This window comes from Macrotis lagotis, chromosome 1 (genome assembly GCF_037893015.1).
Source record: "Macrotis lagotis isolate mMagLag1 chromosome 1, bilby.v1.9.chrom.fasta, whole genome shotgun sequence".
In the NCBI taxonomy this organism is placed as follows: domain Eukaryota; kingdom Metazoa; phylum Chordata; class Mammalia; order Peramelemorphia; family Peramelidae; genus Macrotis; species Macrotis lagotis.
In genome coordinates, this window is record NC_133658.1 from 569,784,379 (window position 1) to 569,807,243 (window position 22,865).

The window sequence follows — 22,865 nt, forward strand, 5'->3', positions numbered from 1 at the left end:
AAGTTACAATCTTAAAATAAGTTTCAGTAAATGAATTCAGAGAAATAGAAACTGTATAAATTGTTAGAGCTCACTTTGCAAGCTGTAATGCATTATAATAACCTCTCATAGAGAATCCATAGCATCCCATAAGTAGATCCTTGTAGAAACACTTGGTTAGAGGTGGATAGGAAGACTAACATGGCAAAATGAACATTTTGGTCAACATTAAGTTGACCAAATATCAAAATTCAAGATCTGACCCTATTCATCCCTTTAACATTTTCTGCACCCCCAGGCACTCAACTAGTAGCAAAACTGTGCCATCATGTCTGATATTTAAATACAAACTTTAGCTTAGCACAGTGAAGTGGAAAGAACACTGAATTTAGAACCAAGATACTTGTGTAATAGAAAATGTCATCCATATCCAGAGAGAAAACTCTATGGAATCTGAATGATAATCAAAGCAAACTATTATCACCTTTTAAAGTTTGTTTTTTGCTTTTTCCTTCTCATAGTTGCCCTCACTTTATTTGGATTCTTCTTTCATGTGATTGTAGTATGTCTAACCCGTATCAGATTACTTGCTATTCTAGGAGAGGGGGAAAGAAAAAAAAAGCTTTACAGAAATTAATGTTGAAAACTATAACTATAATTGAAAAAATAAATTTAAATTAAATTAAAAAGCAAAACCTGACTCTTCCCTTCACATAAGAGATTGATAAATTACTTAACACCTCTGAGTCTCAAATTTTATCTGTAAAATGAGAGGAAATAATGCTAGAAATAGTGACCTCTCAAGGCTAATGAGAATAAAATAACCTAACTACCCTATAGAACTATTTAAAAGTAAGCTATTGTGAGTAATGAAGTGACACATAAAGTTGTTGTTAGGGACTCTCATCAGATAACAATCCTCTAATCCTCTAAATCAGGAAGAATTCTGACCACTCCTAGTAGATGACCCTGGCAAGAGTTCAACTTCTCAACACCCAAATAAGTGTCTAAAGTAATTCTAAAATGTAGAGCAGATACTGTGTATGTTGAGAGAGTTTCCTACATCAACAAAATCACAGGTTCAGTCAAAAACTGTATATAGATAATAGTTAAGAAATCTATTTAGCTGAAAAAGAAAAGTGATTCAGATGACCTCCATTCAAACACTGAATCTTCCATTTATCAGCTGTTTGTCTTTGGGCAAGTTGTTTGAACTCCCTGAGCTTAGGGTTCTGCAAAATAAAAGTGGGGCTAATCATACTTGCATTGCCTAAATACATCAGATTATTTTAAAGAAAGTTCTTTGTAAATCTTAAAATGTTATGGCATGTGAGTTAATATATATAATAACCTAAAGGGAAGTTCTGTTTTTTAGATAATATAGCTATGGAAAGTCAAGCATTATAGTACTAGTATATTTGTGTGTGTGTGTGTGTGTGTGTGTGTGTACACACTTATAGATATATATGTATGAACATATAGAAATATATGAGTACATACATATATGCATATATAAAGATATTTCTATATATATAAAATATGAATTTGGAGAACTTATCATTTTGAAGGGTCATTTTAAACACTTTGATATGTATCAAAATTCCTCATTCTGTTCTTATTAATTGTATCTATTCTTAACTGTTCTGCCTCTTTTGCTGAATCTGCTCTAATCTGGCCCCACCCTCTCATTCCACATGCCAAGATTTTAAAATGGTTTGCCTTAGGCAAGTATCATAAAGTGCATTGAGTGTGGGCAGAAAGATCCCCAAGATACAGTCATTTCTGGGAGTATATGTGTTTTTATTTTCTGTGTATGTACATGTATGTTTTAGAGAGGGAAAAGAGTCCCAATCTGCTACTCAGTAATTTTCTATTTTAATTTACACTCATCAGATTGACTAAAATGACAGAAAAGTCAAATGACAAAAGCAAGAGTGGATGTATAAAAATAGATACACTAAGGTGAAACTATAAACTGGCCCACCCACTTTGGAGAACAATTTGAAACTATGCCCAAAGTGTTATAAAACTGTATAGACCCTTTGCTCCACCCATAACACTAACAGGTCTATATCACAAAGAGATCATTAAAAAAGGGCAAAAAAGACCTATATGTGCAAAACTGTTTAACATATTTTTTGTTTTTTAGGCCACATAGCTAGGTAATTATTAAGTGTCTGAGGCCAGATTTGAACTTAGGTACTCCTGACTCCAGGGCCGGTGCTCTATCCACTGAGCAACCTAGCCACCCCAACATATTTTTTTTGTGGTGGCAAAGAATTAATTGCAGGGATGCCTATCAATTGAAAAATGTTTGAATAAGTTATAGCATATGATTATGATGGAAAATTCCTATGTTGCATTAATAATGAAGAAAATAAGTTTCAGAATAACTTGTGAAGACTTATATGAACTGATACAATGTTAAGTGAGCAGAACTAGAACCATGAAAATTCCAAATGTCTCATGATGAGTCCTTCAATTAGAGAACCATTTACCTCTGAGAGTGCAGAATGAAGAAGATTCTTTTTTTTTTAAAATGCTTTTATAACAGGGCTAACGCAAAATATGTTTTCCATGACTTAATAAAAATAATCAGTATAATATTTCTTGCCTCCCAAATAGGTAGAAAGGGAGAGATTTTGGAACTGAACTTTTTAAAAAAATGAAAAATTTTGAATTTAAAATAATTATGCTTTCTAATTAGATGCTAAGTTTCTAAAGGACTGTAACTGAAATGGTTGTCTATCCTCCAAATTCAGTAGTGAGGGTGATTCTCATTTATTCCACTCTGATTCCAATTCTATCAATGAAGCTCTTTGGTTTATTGCTTCAAGATGTGTATCAAGTTCATTCCTTCTCAACTCAATCTGTAATGTTCTTTTTATTCTCTTCAAGCTATTTAAATCCTTCCCTCCCTTTCAGACTTGGTTCAAATCTCACTTTATGAAATCTTTCCTCCAATTATTCTGGTCCACAGTGACTTCTCCCTTATCTGTTCTACTCTTGCTTTTATAGCTAATAGCATACAACCTAACAATATTTCATTGTTTTTAATTATTTTTGTATCTGCTACTTTACTTCCCTTAATTAGTTACTTGAATCGGGGAAGGGAATAAACTTTAACAAGGACATACTATGCATTAGGAATTGTTTTACATATTGTTTTTTACAAATACAATCTTATTTAGTTCTCAGCAACCTTAAGGTAGATGCTTTGCTCTATTATCCCTGGTTTAGGGTTGAGAAAATTAAGTGAGTTGACTAGGATCACACAGTGCCTGAAACCACATCTAAATTCCAGTCTTCCTGGTGTCCTCTATGCACTGTGCTATTATCTTCCCTGAGAAAGGACAGGACAATATCCATGAGGACAACAATGATGGTAAAGTCAAAGGTTCAGATTTGGGTAGATCCTGAGAGATGATCTATTTTTGTCCAATGCACTTATTTTAGTACTTTATTCACTGTGCCACTTGGAATGTTTTATTATTTTATATCCTCATCAATACATCCCTGTATATATAATATATGCTAAGCCAACATTTATTTAACATAATCCATCAATATCATTGTAATTAAGAATTCAGACTTACTAATAATGCCTCTATTTTCTTCTTTTTTGGAGGCAACTAGGGGGTGTAATGAGCAAGATATTAGATATAGTTTGAGTTCAAATTCTGCCTCAGACACTAACCCTATGACTCTGGGCATGTCACTCTCACCTTTTCCAGTCTCAGATGCTTTATCTATAGAAGAGGAATAACTACAGGGTCATTGTGAAACTCAAATGAGATGGTGATTTAATAATTTTCAAGCCTTAAATTACTTTTTAAATACAGTAAATGTCATAGAATATTTAGCTCTGGAAGAGACCTTAGAAGCTTTCTAGTTCAACTCATTTTTCATTTTACAAATGAGAAAACAAAGAACCAAAGGACTTCAGTCAAATGATTTTATATATATATATATATATATATATATATATATATATATATATATATCCTTATACTAAGAATCAATATTCATTCTCCAGTACCATGGGGTCCTTAAAAGGTGACTGATTAGTATAATTGGGGAAGATATTTGTACTACCTTAAAGGTATGATGATTCAGTATTTCCCCATATAATAGGGACTCTTCTTAACATTTCTAAAGAGCATTCCTCTGATTTGGATTTGCATTTTAATTTTCATTGTGATTTAAAGAGTACAGCAAAATTACAGCCTGGGTTTTTACAACTATTTCCTTTTGCTTGGAAAGCAGTAAAAAAAATGTCCTTCAGCTCCTAACTTCTGCCATTTTCACCTTCCCCATCAGAACAATTCTTGCCAAAGGAAGAGGAATGAACAAGATCTCAAAAGACCCTCAATTTTCGTTTCTTACATCCTCTCAGACCCTGGCCTTTTGCTGTGCCCCAAAGGTGAGTTTTACCTCTAGCAATATACTTGCTACCATTAAGGACCCAAAGCAGGCTAATGACTACAACCAGGAAGAGCAAATAACAAATTCATGAATTATATTTCTCATCCCAAAGGTAATGGCTTAATAAAAACCCTTTGCCTCAACTGTAAAGAGATCAGGAAATGTAAATGTGCTGGTAGCTCTACAAGGACATCTGAATTAACTCTGCATCTTATGTTTTACATAAGGGAGCAAGAATCAGCCAAAACTTCCACTAGCTTCAGTATTTTGTTTTATATCCATAAGAAGACACATATTAACAGAACAAAAAATTTCATTAACTTTCTAATTCTTTCATGAATCAGACATTAGCATATCGAATTAATACACCTTTTATAATAAAATTCCACTTCACTAATGAAGTGTGATTCTCCACTGTAGTAAAGTGGAGATATTTCAAAAGAATATGACTTTTAGTTGTATTTCTTGCTCTCTAGATGTATCTGGACTCGAGTTCTAGCTCAGCCATGGATCTCTCTAGATGCTGATTGTTGTGTAATATTTAAGGGTAACAAACTTCAATCTTATACCTAATGTTTGTTGTCTGTACTCTCAGTTAATGGTGTAGGTTAATATGGCTATAGAAGAAGCAGTTGTGTGCTTCAACCTGGCTTGTGAAAGTCAATTGCTCTATTATTAGAATGCACTCAGAAATCAGCAATCACTATAAACCAGGGCTTGATTTATTGTTTTGTTGATTGTTAAGCCTTAAGAAAGTAATGGAAATTATATTAATGCAGATAAAAATTAAAGGTGTCTTGTACATATATTTTGGGGGAGATCTGGTTGTTAAACTTTTACCTAAATACCACTTGTATGAATAATCAAAAAGTCAGTGGTTAATTGTTAGTTACTGAAAACTTCAGCCAGGAAAACTCAATGGGAAAATCTTGCAGAACATAAGTAGTTGGGAGTGATTGTGATGAGTATGGATGAATGAACTTCATCCCACAGATGCAATTACTCCAAAGTTTACTTTTAAAACTTTGATAAAGGTCTAAGTTAATTAAGCATTAATTCCTGTTCATTTCCAAAACCATTGTGTACATACATGCCTTACTTAAAATTGTGACATATTCTTACTTCTGCTCTTCACAATGGTAGGCTCACAGAAAGAATATAGCATGGTTATTTTCTTCTTGCTTTCAAAAGTAAGCCACCTGCCAAGTTAGGCTTGGGTATGAGAAATTGACAGTATAAGGAGAAGGTAGAGAAGGAACCAGACCTTGTAAAGGAGAAAATTGATTCAGGGATTGGAAATTAGGCTCAAAGTAAATAAGACTTTAAATGTTGATAAAGTAAGTGACATCTATCCTTGCTGGGTTTGCCATAGCAGGTCATGGGTGAAATAGGATATGACTAGATGCTAGATGGGATGGGTGCTGGGGAAGAGACAGGGATAGTTTGAGTTGTTATGAAGAATAGTAGATGGGCAGTGCTTATTATCTCCTTTTCTTTATGGTCCTTTCTTATTTTGAACTGACCATCTTCCCCTAATCCCTTACATATGCAATTGAAGTACAGGGTGTCCCAAAAGTTTCCATGAAGTTTTAAGCTGGTTAAGTTTAAAACTGCACAAAGACTTTTTTGGACTATGCAGTTGTTACATCTAAGATTTGTTTCATTTAGAAAACAAAATCTCACATGCATTATTGTTAACTTCAGATAGCAATCAAGCTGAATAGAATACTGGTTCAAATAGAATCAACACATTTCCCCCTCCCCTAGATTCCTTCTATAATTGCAATCAGCAAGAGACTGACAATAAAAGTGTTAAAAAAAAAAAACAAAGAGAGAAGTGATGATAAAAATGAATAACATTGATTTGAATTGGAAAAAATAGAATAAATAGTAAATATAGATTGTTTATGGTAATTCTGTATACTGAACTGTATGTTCTGTCTTGATGTATAACTGTTACTGAGTTGCTACACTCCCCCATACACCCCAAAGATCTTGAAGAGCAGATAAATAGAAACTAAACTTTGGCCAGGTCTATCAAGTTGGAAAGGGTCCAATTAAATATCACATATGTGTATGTGTGTATTTGTATATATGTATGTGGGTAGAATATTTCAAAATCACTTTGTCCCAAGTACAGAGAGACTCAAGACCATTATGATGACAAAGGATGAATAAATCTCTCTCTTTTTTTTGCCTAAGCAATTATCAAAGATATGAGAATGAAGATTACTGCAATGTGTATAACTGAAGGGAGAATTAACACTAAGAAAATTGCAGTACTGTGAAATATTGAAGTGTTTATAAAATATTTTCATTGTATACTTCTACACGTGTATATAAACATGCTCCTGTGTGTTTATATATGTAAATATGTACATGTACTTGTAATGATATGTTATATATGTTCATGTCTGTATATACAAGATGTTTCAAAAGATTTTGTGTATTTTCTGTACTTCATGCCATTGCTGTGAGATAAGTGGTATTGTTTTCTCCATTTTACAGAAGAGAAAACTGAGATTGAGATCAATAAAACAGCTCCAGGTCGAACCCCTAGTAAGTGTTTAAGGAAAAGTCTATTGACTTCAAAGTCTTAACACTCTAATGTTTTTGTCATTCAGTCATGTCCAACTCTTGCACATTTGTTTTGGAGTTTTCTTGGAATAGATACTAAACTTGTTTACACTTCTCTTCTCCAGCTTATTGTACAGATGAAGAAACTGAGGTAAACAGCATTAAGTGACTTGTTCAAGGTCACACAGTTTGCAAGTCTGAGGTCAGATTTGAACTCAGGAAGATGACTCTTCCTAAGTTCAGTTTTGGCACTAGAAAACACAGCATTCCCTAACATTATACATAGTGTTATTTTCTTTCAAAGATATCTTATTTTAGGGGTACCCAAATTCATACCAATAAAGTAGTTTGCTCTTTGCATTAGTATCCATCCTTGGATATCTGCTGATAAATACATACATATATATATATATATATATATATATATATATATATATATATGTGTGTGTGTGTGTGTGTGTGTGTGTCTGTGTGTGTATACATTTATATATATAGTTATGTAAATATATATAGAGAGTTATGTAAATATATATATATTATATATATGTGTGTGTGTATACATTTATATATATAGTTATGTAAACATATATATATAGAGTTATGTAAATATATATATATATATATATATATATATATATATATATATATATGAAACAAAAAAAAAAACATGAGCAGAGATTCCTATAGAACAAAATATGTTTAATCAGAGCAGTGTTGTTAATTGTACCAGGCCAAGAATTCAGACATATCTAGCAAATTTAATGGAGATGTTGCATGATAAAAATATGTCTAAAACTGTTAGATATTCAGGTATCCTCTGACAACAAATAAGGAAGATCATATTCTTCTTTCCAATACAACCCTCTGGAGAAATTATCAGAAGTTGTAGTGAGTAGTTTACATTCATTTAGAGGCAGCATTTCCTGTTCTTGGATGTCCAAAGGGGAATTAGAATTCAAAATATTTTACTTTCTTCCAAAGGATGAGCTAATTCCAACAAAAAGAATATGTTACAACTCAAAATCCTTAACAAGTCCAAGGAAAATGATGACATAGATTATTGAATTTATCTCATTGAGAAGGTTATGAGGGAAAGTGATGCAGGATATTGCAATAGAAAAGAAAAATATGTTGAGATTTTTGTCAGGTGTCCAAACTGCCTGGATGAGCTGAGATATAGAAACCAGTTAATTATTGTCTGTTTTTTTTTACTTTCATAGCTTAGAACAAAAGAAAAATAAACCACACAACATTTTCACACTCTTACTAATAAGCAAGATTTCCTCATTTCCCCATCAATCTTTCCTCAAGACTCTTGGGACAGAGGCAATTCTGTCCAACAGCTATCAGGCTCAAGAGAATGGAAGCAATAATGAATTCATGAAACCTAGCAAATCCACATGAAGGAAACTAGTTTTTTTCTAACATTCAAGAGCATTCCACACATAAAAATGCCTTAGAAACCTATCAGTAATATATTTTGGCTGATGGGTATATTATAACTTTTGAGAAATAGTTCTGTTAAAAAAAAAAAAGCCAGTGAGTCAAAAATAGATTATTAGATCTTAAGTTTGATAATCAAGCAATTCAAGGAAAACCTTATAATTTTGTAATTAGATCCACAGACAGACTATAACTAGGAGAATCATCATCATCATCATCATCATCAGCTTCTTCCTCATTCCCTTCTCTTCCTCCTCCTTTTCCTTCGACTTATTCTTTTCTTTCTTTTGTTCTTTCTTTCTCTCTTTTTTCCTTCCTTTCTTCCTTCTTCTACTCCTTCTCTTCCTCTTGTCCAGTTGTAAAGATATATTAAAAAATAAATACCAATTGAGCGCTTTCTTTAGACAAATCACTTTACTAGATGAATACAAAACAATATGTGATTCACCCTTTTAAGGATTCAAAGTCTAATTGAGGTACATCAAACCCACTGATCTGGAATTAATTCATTTCTTCATTCCTCCATTTAATTTTTTCATATTCATTTATTGAGAGAAAATATGAAGACTGGATTTACAAAACTTAAAGCCTTACACAAATTTTAGAGGGTTATATTTATTATTATTGTTATGAAATTGACAAGGTAAGCACTGGGGATTCAAATAATAACTAAAACAATCCTTACTCAAAAAGACCTTACATTCTAATTCTTAGTACCTTCTAATGAATTGATCACTCATTAATGAGACTTTTGAGAAAGTCCTCTGGCATAAGGGAGGACCTAGGTCCTTCTGGGAGGACATAGGTTTCTTCTATTGATCCTGGCTTTTTACAATTGTGTTCACAATGTCATACTCCCCAATGTAGGTGCAGCTGTTGAGAGGTTAAGTCTTTGTCTGGATATATAGTTCATGTGAAGGAAAAGACCCTGGAGGCTTGCCAGAAATAACAGGAAAAACTACCCTGTTAGGAGTTAGGGTGTAGTGAATAATATGTAAGCTAAGAGGAGTTGAATTATGGCAAGTAATGGATAGCAGGGTTTAGGGGAAAGAGAAAATGGGGAACTGACATCTCAGTCATATACACTAACACAGAGTATAACTCAAAAATAGGGCAACTCTGGGTTGGGAAACACAGAGACACAGATGCATTCACGAGAAAAAGGATGCTCCAGAAGAAAAGTTTGTTTCTGCTAGGGGGAGGGTATTTCCCAGCAACAAGGGTGTGGCTGCTAGAGGTGAGGGTATACTACTGTTGAAGGGGAGAGGGTACTTACTCCTTCTGTGGGGGAGGACTTCAGCAGGAAGTGGTGCTTTTGCTGGAGAGCAAGATTTGCTCCAAAAAACGCTTCAAAAATGGGATTTTCATGCTTTCATTTTGTGTAGCCTTCCTGGAGGTGGATAATATGCACAACAGGAGATAGGAGAAATAAAATATTGGCGGTTTGCTATCAGGGAAAAAATAAAACAAAACTGGTGGAAGACCAAAAAATTATGTGGGGGATAGCTTTGCTAAAACTTTAAAAAACGTTATTTTCAGTATTTTTTAACTATTTTATTTTACTTTTAATTTATGAAACAAAGAAGCAATTCCATAATGGCAAAATTAAAAAAAAAAAACTTGATTGTACCACAAGAATGTTCTTTAAACCTGTAGTGCCCATTAAGGGAAAATTGTCTTTGGGATCTCAAGATTTCCCGGACTAGTCTCATAACAGCAAGGTAGAGGAGGAAAAGCCCTGGACCTGGAATCAGATTCTTGCCCACTTCTACCACTAGCTAGCAACATAACCTTAAGTAAATCAATTAACCCTTTGGAATTTCAGTAAATTTGTTAAAATATCCTTTTCATCTATAAAATGAGGATCATAACACATGTTCTAAATGTTTAAAACTGATTACAGGGAATAAAGCATGTTAATGGAATGAAAACCACTTTTAAAAATGATAAAACCACAAAATAGATACCTATTCATTGTTATTGTCATGGCCCAGGGTTCAATGATATGGTGTTGGAAGAGATGAAAAAGGTCATAAAGTCCATTCTTTTCATTTTACACAGTTTTTTTTTTTCTCTAAGGCCCAGGGAACTCAGGCAACTAACCCAAGGACAAATAATAAGTGATAAACTAAGATCCTCTGAATCCAAATCTAACATTGTTTTACTATATCACATTGCAATCCCCAGACAAGAATTTATGGAGTCCCTACATATGCTAAGGTACTATAAAGAAGCTGAAAAAGGAGACAGAATGTTTGACCTGGTGTTGGTAGACCTGTTTTCTAATAGTATTTCTGATATTTAATAATTGGTTTATCATGAGCAAATCATATTAGACTCTCTTAACCTCAGTTTCCTCAGCTATAACATGGAAATAACAATGTCTGTGGTGCTTTATCTCACCTGGGTAAGGTATTCATGAGGTATTATGTGTGAAGTACTTAGAACTCTTTCAAGAGCTGGGAAATGGTAGCTTTCTAACACAGAAGTGAGTCTAGGTTTAAAGATGGAGGAGCCTTGGAGAACATACTTTCCCAAGATTTTCATAAAGGTGAAGAAATTGAGATTCAGAGATTTTATGTGTTTATACAAACCCTGAGCATCAGAGATGAGATTTGAGCCCAAGTTTATTCTAACTCCAAATTTAGCCCTCTATTCACTATACCATAAGTAATTATTACTTCAGAAAAATGACAAAGCAACCCTTCAAGAAGAGTAAAACAAGTCCACAAACTGAATATATCAGTGTTGAAAGGGATCACAGGATGAAGGTTATTAAAATGGAATACAATAAATCTAGAAAGCTTTCCTGGAAAAGCTTGAGGATATTTTTTTTCTCTAACAAAGCTATTCTCTAATGTTTGTTCTACTTAGAATTTCAGGATTAAACAATTGAAGTATTCTCTATTGAGTATTACACAGAAAGCTATTTGGAACCTCCTTGGTGTCTATATCTGCAAAATGAGGGGGTTGGACTAAAAGATCTCAAAGGGCTCTTCTGATTCTAATTTTCTTAGAATCTGTAATGCTACAGTATGTACCAGTGGTCAGGGGGTATTGGTAGAACAACTGGTCCTCAATAGGAAATCTCCTAATTAGCTCCATTAAGTGATGATTTTAATAAGTTAAAGCCCCCAAATGCCTTCAAATCTGATACTTTTGATCTCACTTCTCACTAGGATGTAAAACAGCAATAAAGAATAAGCAAAGCACTCCTGTGGATGCTAAATATTGTTTTTATTCATGTATTCTCATTCTTTCTTCTGCTTAAACAAGAATTTGAGGAGAAAATAAAATACCTCCCTTACCCCACCCTTCCAAGATTACTATTCCAGGCAAACTGCTGTTGACACAGTACTAGATTTGAATAAATTTTATGGTTTTCTCAGACCAGACTAGCATAGAAGCTCATGTTTAATGTGCCCAGGCATATACCTGAAAAAAAAGTCTCTTCCATTTTATTTAGATATAAGGTATGTATAACATTATGTTCCCATAATACAATCTATATGTTCCTATAAATATATATATATATATATGTTTGTGTGTGTGTGTGTGTGTGTATGTGTGTATATGTATGTAAATATAGAGCTATCCCTTCCTTCCACATCACAACTTTTCCTATCATGGATTTGATATATTGCAATCAGCATATCAAATTAAATTGGAATTTTGAGGGAGTTTTGCAGAAGCCATAGATGATATGCAAAGACAAACAGAAGACATAGAAAAATTTTAGAAACTCAGAAATGCATAATATCAACATATTTTATTTTTAATACCAAAATATACACAATTTCTTTTTCAAAGTCAAAATAAAAAAGGTTAAAGTTTGCAAAAAGAACATGAAAGCCAGCAGAGGACACAAAACCGGTACAACATTTTATGTGAATTTTCTAGATCTCTGAGGATATCCTGTATACACATATAAAGATGTATATATGTATGTGTGTGTATATATATATATATATATATATATATATATATATATATATGAATATATGTGTATATAACATGAGTTCAAATACTGCTTGGGATACTTGCTAGCTGGATTATTTTAGACAAGTCACTTATTCTCTTAGATTTAATTTCTTCCTCTATAAAAATGAGCATCACAATAGCATCTACAGGAAAGGGTTGTGACAAACATTGCAAATCTCACCTAATCTGGTCACTCCCTTAAGGCATTATCATTTAGATCTTCCTTTCACTGCTTAACTCTTTTAAAAAAACTACTCTATATTCATTATGTTGATATTCTCATCACTTACTCTTTCAGCCAATCTGTATTGTCTCCATCTCTCTATCTAAACTGTTATCTCCAAGGTCATCAGTACTTTCTTAATTGCCAAATTCAATATTCTTTTTTCAATCCTTATCTTCTTTGAACTTTCAATAGCAGAGACCAGTTGAGTGCTCTCTCCTTATAGTCTATCCTCCCTTCCCATTATAGACTTCAGGTTCTCTTGATTCTATTTCACATTGACTATTCTTCCTCCAATTCTAGGAGATTACCTCTTCCCCCTTGATGATACTGTCCATTCCTATAATTTCAGCCAGCACCTTATTCAAATAACAACTAGATTTTATACTCAATCTTTCTTTTTTTCCAGAACTCCAAATATCCATTTTCATCAGCTTGTTACAGATTTCCTTCATTATGGATTGTCTATTTTTCTATGGTTTTATATATATATATTTATTTATATATGTCCTTAAGGGATATTGGCAAAACAACTCTAATCCTCTGAACATTATTTATGCTTCAAATTAGTTCGATTAAAATGATGACTTTAATATATATATATATATATATATATATATATATATATATATATATATATATACACACTCCTGAATGATTCAAAACTGATACATTTGAACTTACAGTTTACTAGGACATAAAACAGAAACAAAGAAAGTATTCCAAGGTTGTTAAATATTATGTTCATTAATGTATTTGCCATTTGCCATCCCTCTCCTCTCTAATTTGAGAATAAAATGAAATATCCATATCTCTACCTGGATATTTATTTGACTAATAATAATTAACATGCCCCCAAAAGCTGCTCCTCTGCTGAAAAGTTGTTCCTCTTCTCAAGTATCCTATGTTTTTTTTAATGAGACCATCATCATTCCTGTCTCTCACACTCAAAACAGTGAGTGGAGTTATGTACGACTCTTCCCTGTACTTCATCTGTAATAATCAACAAATAATCAAGTCTAGTCCATTTGATAACCTCAGTGTGTCTTATCCTCAAACTCATTAGTGTACTCAGTAGAAAAGGTGCTAGCTTTCAAATCAACGAACCTGGGTTTGATTCATAACTTTGCCACTTGATACTTATAATGTTGAGTACCTAGCTTCTGTTTGTTCATTAATAAAATAAGAACTTTGGTCTAGATGTCCTGCAAAATCCCTTTCAGCTTTAATTTATGATCCTATAAGCTCTCCTCTTATTTCCCACTACCACCTCTTATTTCCCACTACCACCACTGTAATTAATACTTTCATACAGTCTTTTAGAACAGCCATTCACTGGTCTCTCACCCTGTATTCCCTCACCTTTCTAATCGAACATTTGGATTTTTGCCAAAAATCTTCTTGCTAGAACCTAAATCTTGTCACTTTCTTGCTAAAAAATAATTTGAGGGATTTGATATCACCTTTTGTGCATTTTTTTTAAAAAACACCTCCTTGTTCATTTAATTAACATCCTCCACCTACCCCCCCAAAAAAAGTTGGTTCCAGTCCATCTTTCCAGTATTTATTGCACTATTGCCCTTCATAAACTACATTCTCTAAGCAAATTAGACTACTCTTTCTATAATCTAGACTTGGTGCTTCCTCCCTTTGTGTATTCACTCAGACTACCTACTCTATGTTTATGGCTCAGCTCAAGTTTTATTTCCTCCATGGAGGTTTCTTTGATCTTTTATATGAGATTTTCTCCTTCTTCAAATGTTCTATAACACTTTGTCTGGATTTCTTCTCAGCCCTTATCAAATTCTACCTTGTAACAGATCAATTTATATACATGTGTTTTCTCCAATCCCCATTTCATCCTCTTTCCCAATAAGGTTATAAAGGTCTCCTTGAAGGCAAGGACTATGCCATTTGTCATTTTTGCATCTCTGGCCCTTAGTACAGAGCCTTGTACACTTAATAAATTTGAGTTGTGGCTGTCACTTTAACTTCTTCCTCCAGAAAATGACTTTTCTCTCATTGTTTCAGCACAAATTCCAGAAAATGCCATATCATTTCCAAAGCATTCTTTAAACTTTGAACAAAAATACCAAGTTTATTTTCCCATAAAATTGTGAATATTTTGCCTGTGAGTAAAAATAATGAATTCAATTGAAAAGCATATCTAAGGTTCCCAAGAAAATAACTAAAATCTTTTTAGCTATCATCCTAAGTGAAAAAAACCCCTTTGACAGAAAAAAAAAGACAAAAACAAGCTTGTCTTCTCTGGAGCTTTAGCCTGACAGTAGACATTTTGAAGCTTTTCATGTAAATAAGCATGCAAACACATTTGATATGCCCTAATAGCAATTAGTGCTTCAGAATGCCTGAAGCTTCCTTTTAAAATTTGTATTTACTCCTTCAGTAAAATCTAGGATTTTTAAAAATTTGTTTTTCTTTTAGATCTCTTGACGATCATATGTAAAATTTTTATAAATGTCCTCCTTTCCTCTCTCTCTCTGTATCTCTGTCTCTGTCGATCTGTCTCTCTCTCCATTTCTTTCCCTGTCTCTGTGCTGTGTCCCTCTCTGTCTATATCAGTCTGTCTCTCTGCCTCTCTGTCTCTCTCTCTCTCCTCTCTGTCTCTCTCTATGTCTCTTTGTCTCTCTGTCTCTGTCTCTGTCTATTTATATCAGTCTGTCTGTCTCTTTACATCTCTCAGTCTCTGCCTTTCTGCCTCTTTTTTCTTTTCGTCGGTGTTTCTATCTCTCTATCTCTTTGCCTGTCTTTATCTCTCTCTCTCTCTATGTATCTCACACACACACACACACACACACACACACACACACACACACACACACACACACACACTGAGAGGCATTATAATGAATTGACTAGAAAGCTAGTCTCTGAGTCAAATCTTGTCTCAGTCACATAGGGTAAGCTCCAGGTAATTCTCTATGTCAGAGCAGGTTAACAATCTGTATTCTTAAAATGGAAATTCTTCATTTAGGAATTTTCTATCCTCTAGAAAAACCATAGAGAAACAAACACAGGTTAATAGTAAGTCAGTCAATCAGTAAAGTTTTATTAAGCACCTATCATATTCTAGGAACTGGATTAAGTTCTGGAGATAAGAGATAAAAAAAAGTTTGATCTTGTTCTCAAGGAGCCCATTTTGGGAGAGATAATATGAACAACCATTTACAAATAGCCTATATACAGGCTAAACTGGAAGTCAACTGAAGGCAGACACTAGCATGAACAAGGTTTGGGAAAGGGTTCTTGTAGAAGGTGGAATTTTGACTGTCATTAGCTCTTTAAAAACCTTCAGAGGTTCTGCTGAGTAGAAACTATTGCTAATAGTTTAACTCACCACCACAAGGGAAATTATGATTTGCCTGGGTTCCCCACAACCAGAGCTCCAATACCACAGATTTCCTCCTTAAACTCCACTCCCCTGTGTGCACTCAACTAAACAATCTACCTGTCTTAGCAATAAACAGGCTACAAAACCAGAGGGAAATTAGTAAACATAGTGAGTATCTATCTGTTCACTGACTGGCAAGTGAAATCCAGACTAGAATGTCAGGAAGCAATGGGCAAAGCATATGTTGTCCAAGGGCAGTTCATTTAGACTGAATTCTTAGATCCTCCTGGGCTCACTGAAAGACATGGATTAATGTATATGGAGGCATGGTTGTTCTAAATATCTTTCTGCTGTGTATGATTTCCCTTGGTCTTTTGCCCCCTTTGAAATGTTGTCTATTCAAGTACTTGCAAGCTAAATTGTTTGAATGATTCTTTCAAATCTGAGTCTCAGAAATGTAACTATTTTGATGGTAAGCAAGGATGTGTGGTACATTACAGAGCATTAATCCTAGTCTGCAAGTTGCTTCCTACTATTCCATCCACAGAACCCCTGAGTCCTATAGCATGACCAACTGAGACAGTTCATTAAGCTCTATCTTTGGGAATCAGGAAAGATCTATGGCTAATGTGTATGTGTCAGTGTGTGTGTGTGTGTGTGTGTGTGTATGGGAGGGGTGCAGTGGAACTTAAAGGTAACAGAGACTGAAATCCTTGATGAGATTCCCTACACTTTCTATAATGGGGACTGGCCATGGATTGTACCAGAAAGAATTATTATTATTATTCCTTTATTAAACATGCTAATGTTTCCATGGCCTGTGCCTAATAATTATGCTGCTTTGAGTCATCCCCTCTGTCCCACATCTTCCCAAGTTCCCTCTTTTTTTTTTTGAACAAGCCCCAGGTAGCAACCTTCCTAGTTACAATACAGATCACATTACCAGACATGAGGAACACTTGCGGCTCTCTTTCTCTTATGCACCATTTAGTTAGAGAATATATTTAGAGATGTGTGTGTTCAAACTTTTATACATGAGCACAGAAGCCTTCAAGCAGTAGAGATGTCTTTTTTTTAACTATCTAATAAATAAGTAATAAGGTGTAGGGCATGATCCTATTTTAGGTATCTCTGAAGATTATTCCTTGCATTGACAACCTGTATAGATATGTACAAATTCACTTCATTTTGTCTCCTGATCCATTCCCAGTACCAGCACTACACACACACACACACACACACACACACACACACACACACACAAACTATTCCTCTCTAGAAGATATCAAAATTTTGAGGTTCAATTATTTTGTACTTTCTAAAATGTCTAAAGATTCTTGAATAAAAAGTGCTATGTAAACACAAGTAACTTTACCATTCCCCCAATCTCTGGATTTTTAAAATTGCCATAAAATGATAATATATTATACAAAGGGGCTTTTTGATTTTAGAGGAGATTGTTTGGAAAAAAAGTCCTTCCCAGTGACAAATCCACAGATTCAGTGGATTTGGAGTTAAAGTGTGAAGAGGACTATAAGTAAAGTAGTATTTGAGGGTTATAAATATCACTTTGGGAAACTCTCTAGGTCTTTACACAAGAAATAAAATAGAGAGACAGACAGACAGATAGACAGAGAGACAGAGAATATATTGGTAACAATAAGCCCTGTATGAATAATGGAAAGAGGACTGGATTGTGAGTGGAGAATGGGAAGTAGAGTTAGCAGGGCTTTCCACCTCTGCTTTTAACTAGCTGTCTTAATTTTCCTCTCTGGGACTTGGTTGCCTCATTATGACCCATTCAGCATTGTTTGTGATAAGTTCTACAGTACAAAATTTAAGCTTAGACATTAAGGCTTCTAAGGTTTTAAAGATTATTATTATTACTGCTGGAAGTGAATGAATGAATGAATGAATTCATAATGTGTTTTTGCCGCAATATAATTGTATGTATATATACAATCTGCACACACATTTATTGATGCCAACAAATGAAATCACAATGTGGACTTCTCATGAATCGCTAAGCATGTAGCAAGTAAACAAGGGGAACAAGTGCATAAAACCTTTTAGAATGGCAAATATGATGTCTATAGAAAGAACATAGATCAGGAGGAGGAGAAATTGTTACACTTCATGAAATGTGTGAGGCTATTTAATATTTCAGGCATATGCTATGAATAAAAATATTATGCTAATTTCTTTTCTCTTGTCTAAACATGATATTAGCTTGAGTCTGATTTTCTTTTGGTACCTGTAGGTTCTCCTCTATAAGCCTCAAGAATTCTACCAGTAGGGGTTCTATGGGAAGCAAGGAGAGGTATGAGTAGCTTAGTTCTTATTGTTGAGTTGTTTCCAATTGTTTCTGACTCTTTGTGACCCCTTTTGTGATTTTTCTTGGCAAAAATGCTAGGAGTAGTTTATAATTTCTCTCTCCAATTCATTTTACAGATGAGGGATAGAGGCAGACAGAATTAAGTGACTTGCTCATAGTCACACAGCTCATGTGTGTCTGAGATCACATTTGACCTCAGGAGTTGCCAGTCTTAAATTGAGAATACTCCCATATACTTTTTCTATAGATCTTGTAAATTATTGTTAGTATGATCAGTAACTTTTCTATTTGACTTTATCAATTTTGGCTCTCTATAGGCCATCCCCTAAATAATCTGCCAACCTTTCAGCTTATCTGAGTTGTTTATATCAGAATGGATTTGAGTCTTTGGTCTGGCATTTTTGAGAAGGCTAACATTGAATAATTGGGTCAAATAAACTCTGCCTTTTCTATAAAACAGGAAAATTGATAATGATTATTTCTGTAGCTGCTTCATAGGGGTGTTATTAAAGCCTGGGCTAGTATTAATTTACTAGGGAGATAAATGAAGAGAGACAATGAGAGACAGAGACAGAGAGAGAAAGAGATAGAGAACAAAGAGAGATAAAGAGACAAGAACAGAGAGAGAGACAAGACAGAAATAGAGAGAAGTGCTTGTGTGTGTGTGTGTGTGTGTGTGTGTGTGTGTGTGTGTATGTACCTATAGAGTAGAATAGATAGATAATTTATTAAGTGCTTAATGGGTTCAGATGCCTGTACTAATAACTGGAGATACAAATATAAGAAAGTAAACAATCCCTGTCCTCAGACAATTTACCCTCTAATAGAGAAAAGGCAATGCAGCAAAAGGGGGAAATTGAGGAAATATGTGGTGCTGGGACAGGATGAAATAATAAATGGAAAGTGTCTCAAACAAGGGGAAAACTCAATAATCCATATTATTAGATTCTCATCTGTAATGCTTCTCTATTTTCTTCTTTTTTGGGCTGTTAAGTTGCCATGTCTTGTTACTCATTCTCAGACTGCTCTTAATGTTCCTTTGACTGTTAAGAACTCCTTTGTGTGTCTTTATTATGCTCTTATTAGCTTTCTTCACACTCTTTTATCCTCATTGCTCTCTTCTACTACTACTACTACTACTGCCCCTATCAGCTATTATAGAATGAGGGAAGAAAAGCATGCAATGGTTTTGGATTCCAGATCTGAGAATGTCTTGATCCTACCACACACTTGCCATGGAAAGTCCCATAACCTTCTTTATCCTCAACTTTCTCATCTTTAAAATGAGAATATTTGATTGGGTGATGCATTGTTTATAGAGTTGACCTCAAAGGCAGAAGATGTGTCTTGTGTATGTGGCTGTGTGAGTGTGGTAATTAACTCCTATGATACAGAAAAATCTAATCTATAAATTACAGAGAAGGTACTAACAACCTGTATTGGTAAAATTTGCTTCCTAATATGAGCTTTCTCATACAAATTAAATCACAGATCCATGTCCTATCACCCATCCCTATTCACCTCAGAGAATTCATAAGACTATTGTGGGAAATAAGACTATATATATATATATATATATATATGTATATATAATATATATATATTATACCATTTTTCTTTGATGTCTCTCTCTCTCTCTATCTATCTATCTGTCTATCTATCTATCTATCTATCTATCTATCTATATATATATATATATATATATATATATATAAAACATCAGGATATGATGAAATTTCTGTTCCCTTTCCTCTATAGTGAATTCACTTTTTTCGTCCATTTCCAATACAATTGTTTCAGTTGTTTATATGATTGTATGTGTATATGTGTGTTTGGGGAGAGAGCTAATTTTTCCATTGTTTGGTGTAGCTTTTCATACTTGCCCTTTGTAGAGTGAGAGAAATATACTATGGGTTCAGGGTAGGTCACAACATATGTTTCAGATTCTGTAGACAAGCTTTGTTCACTGTCTGGAAGAAAGAATGGTTAAGTTAATCCCAGGGTTGTATTTTCAGTAATGACACATATCAGACCCATCGATCCATGGTTTTATTTTCAAGCTTATTTAAGCAGAAGCTGTAAAAAACAAACTGTCACAACCACTAAAAAGAATTAAGATTCCTCCCTCATTCATGCTAACCTGTCTGTTCCCCTCACAAACCTCTCTGTCCTTATTTTAGCCAGTACAATTCAATAAAAAGTAGGTCGTGAAATAGTCTTCTATTGTAATTTTTCAAATAATGGGAGAATATAGAACTGTCCTTTTGCTAGTTAGGATCCAGAGTTCCCCTCAGGTATTAACCTTCCCCAGGAAAACAAATCAGTTTAGCAACTCTAGGTTACTTAGAATAGTGTAATGGCATATGTGAAATTCATAGAAAATGTAAAACAAATCTATGAGGGTTAGTGATGATTTCAGTATCCTTATATAAACAGGCAGCAGGATTAAAGAGATCAAGGCTAGAAGGAACAGGTAAGGTGTTTCAATGAATTCTGCTATGAGTAGCCAAGGAAGCTCAAGGCTATTTTAGCCATTAAAAAACATCTTCATACCTCCTTCCTTTCTCTTCTTTCCTGTTGATCTGAAGGTAGGAAAAGATGGCTATGGATAAACAAGAGAGAAAGGAGATGGAGAAAATGTGGTGCACTAACTAGAGGTTAGGAGGTCTATTCCCTGATCTGCCACAGACTAAACTTGGATTATTGGGTGAGTAAATTAGCCTCTCTGGACTTAATTTTTCAGAAAGACAAAGAAACAAGACTACAGGAATTTTTGCCAGAAGCAGGAAAATAAATGTTTTCATATTCCTTGAATGAAATATATTTCATATATCATAAATAATGAAGTCTACTGTGTGGACCATATGTACTTTCAAAAGAAAAATTCTAAGTTGTAAAAGCCTTATTATAATGCTGTTCTCAGAGTCCATGCCTCTGGCCTGTATTTTAGGTAAATGAAAAAGTTATTACAAGATTCTTCTGGTTATTAGATTAAGAAACTACCCTAGACAGCATTCAAAATAAGTATACCTTATAGTACACAGTAATTTTAGAGATGTGAGGCACCAGAAATTGTTATAGGGGAAAAATAATTAAGGAAGGAGCAACCTCCAGTCTGGGATTCAGTATCCCCAAATGCCTAATCCTCTAATGATTCATAGATACTTAGAATTACTTAAGGAAAAAAGAGAGGTATAAAGAAAAGAAAGTTGCAAGGGAGACAGCTTTGAATTATGACTCCATGGTTTAGCCTCGCAGTGACTCAGTTGGTTGCTCTTTACCACAGAGAGTTAGAAACAAAGATGTAGAGATGGAAGAAACCTTAGTGGAAGAGACCTTGAAGGTAATTCTACCCTTTCATTTGACAAATGAACAACATGAGTCCCAGAAAAATGAAATAATGTGTCCAGGGTTATCCTAGTCATTCTGTGAGGAAAGTCTTTTGTAAACCTGAAATTGCTTTATATGGAAGTATTTGCTACAGTAGACATATTATCACAAAATTTCCAGATTCTTAGCTTTAAATAGGAGGTCCTTATATGGAAACAAAAGTATTTATTTTCAAGGCACTATTTGTATTTCATAGAACTCATACATAATCTATTTTGGAATGCATCCATTTCTCATTTCCTCCTTAGCATCCTGATCTTCCTTCAAAACAGAACTACTACCTGAGATCTTTGCATATTTCCTGTCATTAACACTCTCCTTACCTTTTAGAATTCATATTATTATTATTATTATTATTATTATTATTATTATTATTATCTGGACTTATGATTGTTGGACCAAATCTGTTGTTGTGGGACCAAATTCTGCACCTCTATTTAAGAATAGTTTTTATATTTTCAAATGAAGTTGTGTTGAATTTTAAAATATTACAAACAGAATTCTTAGCTTCTGGACTGGATTTGATCATCAGGTTTTTTGTATGCTAGCCTTCTGGTCCAAGAAATTTCTAGAAAGAGATGACTTTCAACCAAAATAAATCAATACTCCTTGGACAGTTAGTCTTAGGACATTGCCTGGAACCTGAGATATTAAGTGATCTGTCCAAGATCCCATATGTTTTGGAGGTAGTATTTGTTGTCAGTGGATTTAAGCTCAGATCTCTTTGACTCTGAGGCTGTCTAGGTCTCTACCTTTCAAAGGTTAATAATATATGTTTGCTTAGTTATGTCAAACATTTTGTGGCTTCATTTGCATTTTTCTTTGCAAAGATATTGCAGTGGTTTGGCATTTCCTTTTTCAACTCAATTTACAGATGAAGAAACTGAGGTAAATAGAATGAAATGACTTGCCCAGGCTCACTTAATGTCTGGATTGTGGTTGGATTTGAAGTCAGGTCTTTATTCCATGTCTGTGACTCTCTATTCACTGTGCCATCTAGTTGCCATTTAATATATATATGTATATGAATGCAAAATATTAATATTATTAATATTTTCTTTAACATTATATAATAATAATTATATAATCTAATAAAACATAATTATATATAATACATTGTATATACTATATGTATGTTTATGAATATGTTTATGAACTTT

At 33.9% G+C, this 22,865-nt stretch overlaps 1 long non-coding RNA gene across 6 annotated transcripts in view; it reads right to left on the minus strand.

Annotated features, from left to right (window-relative positions):
• Positions 1 to 22,865, minus strand: part of LOC141521460 (uncharacterized) — a 67,964-nt gene that overhangs the window by 2,508 nt on the left and 42,591 nt on the right. For 3 of the 6 annotated variants that reach the window (XR_012477944.1, XR_012477946.1, XR_012477943.1), the window contains 2 exons: positions 9,701 to 9,871; positions 464 to 574 (listed from right to left, as the gene is read on the minus strand). This is a non-coding gene — a long non-coding RNA (uncharacterized LOC141521460). Of the gene's footprint in view, positions 1 to 463; positions 575 to 8,565; positions 8,772 to 9,700; positions 9,872 to 22,865 lie in introns of those variants that run through there. The other 3 variants (XR_012477947.1, XR_012477945.1, XR_012477948.1) reach the window with 3 other exon arrangements.